Source organism: Marmota marmota, unplaced genomic scaffold (genome assembly GCF_001458135.2).
Source record: "Marmota marmota marmota unplaced genomic scaffold, marMar, whole genome shotgun sequence".
NCBI classification, from domain to species: domain Eukaryota; kingdom Metazoa; phylum Chordata; class Mammalia; order Rodentia; family Sciuridae; genus Marmota; species Marmota marmota.
Genome location: NW_026000026.1, coordinates 88,816,850 through 88,825,569, shown reverse-complemented (window position 1 = coordinate 88,825,569; position 8,720 = coordinate 88,816,850). Strand labels below are relative to the sequence as shown.

Below are 8,720 nucleotides of genomic sequence, written 5' to 3'. Positions count from 1 at the left end.
CTTGAGCCACATCCCCAGCCCTCACTCCTATTTCTCATTTTTGTCATATTGCTCTACTTTCTGAGAGTTCTTTTCCTGTTGTCCCTATTTTTAGTAGCTTCCTTTTCTTGTTTCATAGAGTCAATATTTTCCTTTATGAAAATACTAAGGGTATTTAATTTTTTATGTTTTTTTTTCCTTCCTAGTTTCTCTTTCCTCCAAATTATTTTTCTGTTTTGGGCTATCTTCCATGCTAGATGCTTTCCTAAGGGAAGTTAGTCTGTGGCTGTCTCCTCATTATTAGCAGTGTTTTCTGCTTAGCAGGTAAAGGTGTGGTTGCCATCCTTTATAGGGTTTTAGCAATCACCATTCAGTATTGTCACTCTCCCCAGACCTTAATTATTTTTTGGTAAAAGTATTCTTGTGGTCAGCTGTCTCCTTTACATTCTTTACAGGAAATATCTTCCAGAATTCTCCAAAAGTAGAGAAGGAAAGAAAGGATGCTTCTGATGTTCAGTTTTCAGCAATACTCCCTATTTTAGCCACCTTCCTTCCCATTCTAGGAGAACCCTGTTGTAATGTCCTTTGAGTATTGTGCCATGTGTATCCGAGATTCCTGTTCAGCTTTGCTACTGCTGGTGTAAGATTTGGATTTCTCATGTGTTGAGTTACTTCTCATCACCAGCTTACAAATATTTTTTTCTCTTCTCTCCTGCTTTTCCTAACTTTTTAAGTTTAAAAATAAAAGAGGAGACTGGGGTTGTGGCTCAGTGTTAGAGTGCTCTCCCAGCATGCATGAGGCACTGGGTTTGATCCTCAGCACCACATAAAAACAAAATGAAGATATTGTGTCCACCTAAAACTAAAAAATAAATATTTAAAAAAATAGGGGCTGGGGATGTGGCTCAAGTGGTAGTGCGCTCACCTGGCATGCGTGCGGCCCAGGTTCGATCCTCAGCACCACATACAAAGATGTTGTATCCGCCGATAACTAAAAAATAAATATTAAAATTCTCTCTCTCTCTCCTCTCTCACTCTCGCTTTAAAAAAATATTTAAAAAAATAAAAATAAATCAGAGGAGATTTTAATTGTAGTTTTAAATTAGTTATGTATGTCCAATTTTTTACTGTTAACCCTAAAAATCTCTTTCCCAATCGCTTTAACTACAACATAGTACAGATGTACCAACTTATTTTCATCCAACCATCATTGATAAACTTTGTTTCCCAATTTTGCCATCACAAACAATAGAGCATTCTTGCACACACCTTTCCTTCCCTGCTTGTATGAAACCATTTCAAGAAGTGAAAGGCCCGATTTAATATCTGCATTTAAAACTAATAGCTACTGCCAATTTGTTATTCAGAAATGTTATCTCAGTTTACTGAAGTACTGTGCAATTCTCTACATCCTTATCATCAATGGAATAATCTGAAATTTTTGCCAATCTAAAAGGAGAAAAAATGATGTCTCATTGTTTTAATTTGCATTTTGTGATCATTAACTAGGTCTAAGTATCTTTTTCATAATTATTGTAGATGGCCCCCACAATGACGCTAATTAATTCTTTTTTAGATGTAAGCCATTTGGTAGCCCCCTCCTGCACTGATTAGTACTAACTTGTATAGGATATTGCAAAAATGAGGCCTTGTGAAAAAAGTTGGTGTGCCTTGTGCCCTGAGGTTTTTTGTTTATTTTTCTTGATCAGTCACTTAGGGGAAACCAGCCTCCATGTGTTCAGGATATTCAAATAGTCCTGAAGGGAGCTGACCAGGAACTCAGGTCTGTAGCAAACACAATTAACTTGCCAGGCCTTGAAGTATACCACCTTAAAAATGAATCCTGCCACCAAATCCAGTCTGGGATGACCACAGCTGGGGCTGACCGCTTGACTGCTAACTAAGCTTCTCTCAGACTCCTGACTCACAGAAACTGTGGGAGATAAGCATTTATTGCTCTAAGCAGCTAAATTTGGGGCGATTTGCTATGCATAGATATGTATACATATAGATAAATAGTACAGATTTTTTGGTCCATTTGCATGACTTCTTCTGGGACTTGCCTGACCATGTTGTATCCATTTTCCTGTTGGGGCATTAAAAAATAAGTGGTGATTTTTATTTTTATTTATTTTTAATTTTTTTCTATATGGGGGATTGAATCCATATAGAATCCAAAAAATATTTTTATTTTTTGAATCCACTGAATACATTCCCAGTGTATTAAAATATATTTTATTTTTTATCTTAAGACATGGTCTTTCTAAGTTGCCCAGGCTGGCCTACAATTTATTATCCTCCCACCTCGACTTCCCAGACTACTGGGATTATAGTATGCACTACCACAACAGCTTGTACCTATTTTTAAAATATAAAATATATATTAATCCTTTGTTATATAAGTTGCAAATATCTTTTAAACTTTATGGTCTTTGGTTTACATTAATTTTAAATCTTTGTCTAAAATATAATCTTTTATTTTCCTTGACATTTTCTATGTTAAATAATAAGACTTTGTCTACCTTATGGTTGTGAAAATATTATATTTTACACCTTGTTTTTCACAGAGTTGTTTACTATATAGAGAACTCATTTTAAAAATCAGTTTTACTGGGGCTGGGGTTGTGGCTCAGTGGTAGACCACTTGCGTCGCAAGTGCAAGGCCCTGGGTTCGATCCTCAGCACCAAATAAAAATAAATAAATAAATAAATGAAATAAAGTTAAGAAAATCAGTTTTATTTTCTTTCCAAATGGAAAGCCAGTTATCCCTACATCCTTTATTAAATAAAGCATTTACTAAATAGCTCATCTCTATGTATTTAAAACAGCATCGTTAATTTTATACTACATTCTTGTATGTTCAGGGAACCTATTTCTAAGGTTGTTTAGTTCCCTTGATCACTGGCTGATTCCACAGCAGGATCACACTTTTTATAGTATGTTTTGATGTCCCATAGAATAAGTTATCACCTTGTTCACTCTTTTTCTTTTTAAAACTGTCCTAGCTACCCATTTGCAAATGAATTTTAGAAGCAGCTTTTCATTTTTCTTAGCTTGTTGGGAGCTTTGATTGTGTTAACCTTTTAAATCATTTTTATAAAAACATATCTTTAAAACATTGACATCCAAAAACATGATGTAACTATTCTTCAGCTCTTTTATGTCCTTTAATTTTTTCATCTTCTGCGTATAGATCTTGCATGATTTTTGTTAAGTTTATCCTTAGATATTTAAATTTAAAATGCTATCATTAATAAAATATTTTTCTATGTAATTTTCTAATTGGTTAATGTTGGCATATGAGAAAGCTAATAAATATGAAATGTATTGAGGTTTATATATTGATTTAATATCTGGCATCTTATGAAACTTTTTCATTAGTTCCAATAATTTTTTAATGATTCTGTTTATGTAGATGATCATTTCATCTATAAATAACTTTAATTTTCTCTGTTCCTATCCAGTATCTGAACCTCTTTTTTGTCTTCTTGCATTTGCTAAGGTCTTCTACAAAATGTCAAACAATAGTTGTGTTAAAGTTACTGACAGTGTTTTGCTTTCTCTTATGATATTAAATATTTGCTATGGGGTTATGATAGTTAACCTTTACCAAATTAAATATTTTTTTGTTATTTTTAGCCTGAAAATTAGTAGAAATAGGGGTATTGCTTTATTAAATTTTTTCAGGATCCATTGGGATTTTTTTCTTTTCTAATCTGACAATATTGAGAAATATAGCAACAAATTTCCTAATTTTTAACCATATTCACATTTCTGGGGTAAACCTTACTTGCTCCTAATGTGTTAAACTGATAATTGAATGTTGAATATATAATATTGAGATTAAGTGAATTTAGCCAAAATTTCTAATATACATTAAATTTTAGTTAAAATTTCTAATATAACTTGGTATTTAAAGCAGCTTATCATTCAGTTTGCTCAAGTACATTTCTACCCTATAATAGATAATATGGTACTTTTATTTATTTATTTTTTTTTTAAGGAGATGAAAATCATCAGAACCAAGACATCCTGATTTTTTTTTAGAGAGAGAGAGAGAGAGAGAGAGAGAGAGAGAGAGAGAGAATTTTTAATATTTATTTTTTTTAGTTCTTGGCAGACACAACATCTTTGTATGTGGTGCTGAGGATCAAACCCGGGCTGCACGCATGCCAGGCGAGCGCGCTACCACTTGAGCCACATCCCCAGCCCAATATGGTACTTTTAGTGTAATATTTTATATCTGCATTCCAGCAGAATTGTATTATTTTACTTACTCAAACTATTTGCTTTTATTAGCAGATATTAACTGTTCAATGTTTTATATTGCTTTTTATGCAAATTTTGCCTTTAAATTTGTGTGTGCACATGTGCATGTGTGCACGCACATGTGCACACACACACACACACGCCTGTATGTAACACGGGGGATAGAATCCATCAGCCTCATATATGCCAGGCAAGTGCTTTACCACTGAGCTACATCCTCAGCTCTTTTTATTTTATTTTGAGATAGGGTCTTGTTAAGTGCCATCTCTGGCCTCCAACTTATGATCCTTTTACATCAGCTTCCCCAGTAGCTGGGATTATAGGTATGTATGACCACTTCCAGCCGCTATTTATTTTTTATAATGATGTTTTGAGGAAAAGTTATTTAGCTGGACTGTCATAAATTGTAGAGTCAGACTAAAAGTTACATAGGAACAATAGAATTTACCATGTTTTTTTCATTTTGGTGCTATACCTTTCTCTAGGTCTTTACTGGTAGACTCAACAGAAATTGGTTAGAAATTTGGCCAATTATCAGCCCATAATTTCATAGTTACTCATTATCTCTTAGCCTTTATTGTGTCATCTATAATAATATCACTGATGGCTGGGCTAATAGACCCTCAAGAACAGATTAGCACTTTGATAAACTGTATAAATTTTCAGAAAGGCAAAAGTAAATTATACACAGCCATTAGTGGAATACAGAAAACAGATTTAATTTGTACCATCTGTCAGATCTTCATGGACCCTCACATTTCTGTCTTCTAAGTCCAGTGGGTAAATGATTGAGCCATGTCATTTCAAAAATATATGACAGTAGGGCTAGGGCTGTGGCTCAGCGATAGTGCACTTGCCTGGCATGTGTGAGGCACTGGGTTCAATTCTCAGCACCACATATAAATAAATAAATAAAATAAAGATTTATCAACAATTTATATATATTTATAACAGGCTATTGGCAGACTGTTGTAGAAGTATGGTGTAGAAAGCAAAGGAAAACCTTGATTGAGCTGGATGCCATGATCCATGTCTATAGTTCCAATTACTCAGGAGGCTGAGGCAGAAAGATTGTTTTGAGCCCAGGAATTCCATGCCAGTCTGAGTAACATCATGACACTTTGAAAACCAAAAAGAAAGAAGAGCATGAGGAAAAGGAAGAGGAAGAAGTAGAAGGAGGAGAAAGATCATCAGCAGAAGCAACAGTTTGATCAGCATCTGTGGCTCCAGAATTTCAGCAGTACATAGTCCTGTCTTATAATACCTGCTTTAACCCAGCTTGAAACCGCAGGGGAGTGTGTCTTTTGCCATCATCAACTGTTATTATTTTGAAAATAAAGAGCAGAAACATCACTTCCAAGCTTTTTACACTTCTATTGCATCCTATCACACTTCCTTGTGGGTTGTTATGAAGCATAAGTAAGCCAGGTGCAGTGATGCACACCTGTAATCCCAGTGCCTGGGGAGCTTGGGGTAGGAGGATCACAGTGTGACAATTTAGTGAGGCCCTATCTCAAAAAATAAGGCAAAATATGGAAAGGGCTAGGGATGTAGCTCAGTAGAATAGTGCCCCTGGGTTCAAAACCCAGTATCATAAAAAAAAAAAAAAAAAAGGCTTAAATAAGACAAAGTATATGATACTATCTAGTGTAGTCCCTGCTGCATTTCTTTGGTTTTGTAAATATGAGTACTATGCTAAGCAGGAGATAACAAGGTTTTCAAGGACACTTGCCTGAAACATGATGGGAAAGGCACATAAATCACAATGCAGGGTGATAGTTGCCAGAGAGTTATGGCGACCTACAAGGTAAGCTCTGAACTCAAGACAGTAGAGTCCACAGAGCTGTTTAGTTCCATCAGGAGGTGCTGGGCCATCAGAAGAAAAGAGCTCCTCTGGGAAAACAGCAAGTGGCATATGGAGGCCCTGGCATGGGAGGCTGCAGTGGCTTCCATATAGGCTTTAGCAGCAGCCTCCAGGACCAAGGTTGTAGCTGTGGTCTGGGTAGGGTTGATGGCCCCAGAGCCCACAGAGTCAAGGGAGATTACAAGAAGTGTTCCCTGCCACCAAGCTGGGTTGCCTGGTCCAGGACATGAAGATCAAATCCCTGGAGATCTAATTCTTCTCCCTGCCCATCAAGGAGTCTGAGGTCATTGACTTTTTCCTGGGAGGATGACTCAAGGATTGCCGGGTTTCTGTTCTCGCGACTAAAAGGCTCAGGGGTCACTCTAGTTAAACTGGGCTAACTGGGCTGCACAAAATCACCACACAAGAGACACAAATACCTTTTTCTTTGGGGTTGCTGTGACGGCTCCTCTGACCTTAAGGGTCCGCAGAAAAAGAGAGAGAGCAAGAGCAGCGCTGACCCCTTTTATTGAGGAGAAGCTATTCAAATGAGGCATGGGGTCAGGTTTCAGGGGGCTGAGTCTATCTTCATTATGTCCACTGTCAGCAGGTTGACTGACACCTGGGTAGGCCACAGGGCACAGTAAGAGGAGGGAACACACACAAGGCACTTCCATGGAAGATTCTATCCTAAACAGGGCAAGGGGTTGTATTACAAAGGAACAGGTGAGCATAGCTTCACCCATGGGGCTGTAGCAAGACACACCCATTTCTGTGACTGAGCGCCTCAGCACCCAGCTGGGGAGTGTAACTCAGTCACCCATAAGGTTGGCCTCCCACAAAGGATGAGGTTTTGAAGATAATGCCTTTGGAGAAGCAGACTCACTCTGGTCAGTGTACCAGGTTCAAGAGATTAGTTCTTTTCATAGACTACAATGGTCATATCAACCCAGGAGTTAAGGATGCCAAGAAGGCAGCCAGCACTATCTTAGGGGCCATGATGCTGGCTAAACTCTCCATTGTACCTGTGCGGAAAGGCTACTGGGGTAACAAGATTTGAACACCCCATACTGTCCCTTGCAAGGTGGCAGGATGCTGTGGTTCTGTGCTGGTGCACCTCATCCCTCCTCCGGGGGCACTGGCACCATCTCAGCTTCTGTGCCCAAGAAGCTACTGCTGATGGCATTATTAATGACTGCTACACTTCTTCCAGGGCAGCACTGCCAACAGGGGCATTTTGCCAATGCCACCTTTGATGCCATCTCTGAGACCTACAGTTATCTGACCCTGGACCTCTGGAAAGAGACTATGTTCACTAAGTCTCTCTCTCAGGAAAAACCACAGCAAAGTCTCTCTGCGCAGAGGACTCAGGAACCAGCTATGGATACAACATAGGGTTTTTGTACAAGAAAAACAAAGTGAATCAAACCTGTTTAAAAAAAAAAAAAAGAAAAACAAAAAAAAAAAAAAAAGAAAAAGAAAGAAAGAAACGAAAAGAAAGTAAGAAAGAAAAAAGGATAAAGGTGGCTTAGTTGCACTGCACAGCCATATCATTGAGTTTAGAGAAAAAGCCACCTATATCCTGGGATTGCAAGTACATGGGTTCTGGGCTATGAAAACGGATTTCAGATAAAACTAACAGGACTTTGCAGGATCTACATCAGGGAAGTTCTTAGAGCAAGCAGCTGGGTTAGTCCTCTACTCCATGACTTAGGATCCTTGTAAACTCTATAAGAGTTTGTCAAGTAAGAAAGCCTCTGGTCCTCAAGGGCAAACTATGAAGTGCAGCTGTTTCCCTGTATCCCAAAAAGCTCAATGGCAGGTCAGTTTTGTAGCTTCCCCAACTACCCCAAGGGATAGGCTGAAATCACTTAACAGTGACCCACAAGTGACTTACAAGTTTCTATCTTGCTCCATGCTCTCACCTAAGAAAAAAACTCAGTGTTTCCTAGAATAACTTGATAATCAAGTTTCCTCCACTGGGCCACTTATCTTTTAGGTATTTTTCAGAATAGGTTTGGGTCTAAGGGGCATAGTCAGGTCCCCTTATTTATTTGTTTCCTCTTCTATTTTCTCAACCTTTACAGTTACTTAGAGGCAGTGCTTACAATTGGAGCTAGAAGCCAGAGGGTTTATGTCAGTACAATACTAGTCCCACGTGCAGCGGCTAACTCAGGCTAACTCAGAATAGGACGCAGACCCTTGAGTCCAAGAGAAATAGGAATCTTAGTAAAAGTTGGAGGGTTCATTGCTGTTGATGCCAGCAAAGAGCAAAAACCGAAAATTCAGCAAACCAAATCAAAATTTTAAAAATTCCATCATTTTCTGTTCTTTGCTGTCTTTTAATCTGCTAGGGGTGGCGCATTGCAAATTTCAAACCTCGGTCCCTAGGGAGCCTCAGGGGCTGGGAGTGCCGGGGTGCGGCCCTGTCCTGGCGCCCGGCGCGGCGGCGCGCACACCCCTTTTCTGCAGACTCAGGTTTCCAGGCCCCGCCTCCTTCGGGCCCAGCTGATCTCTGCCGCCCATTAGGCCCGATACCCAGGCGCCCGGAGCCCGACGCCTACTCTCCGGGGTCCCGGCTCCGGCCCCCGGCACGCCCAGAGCGCGGGGGCCAGTGGTCAGCGCGCT

The 8,720-nt window shown here is 39.0% G+C and overlaps 1 pseudogene; it reads left to right on the top strand.

The window, feature by feature from the left end:
* The first annotated feature begins 6,041 nt into the window (after positions 1 to 6,041).
* On the top strand, positions 6,042 to 7,522 carry LOC107155558 (annotated as a pseudogene).
* The last annotated feature ends 1,198 nt before the right edge of the window (positions 7,523 to 8,720 follow it).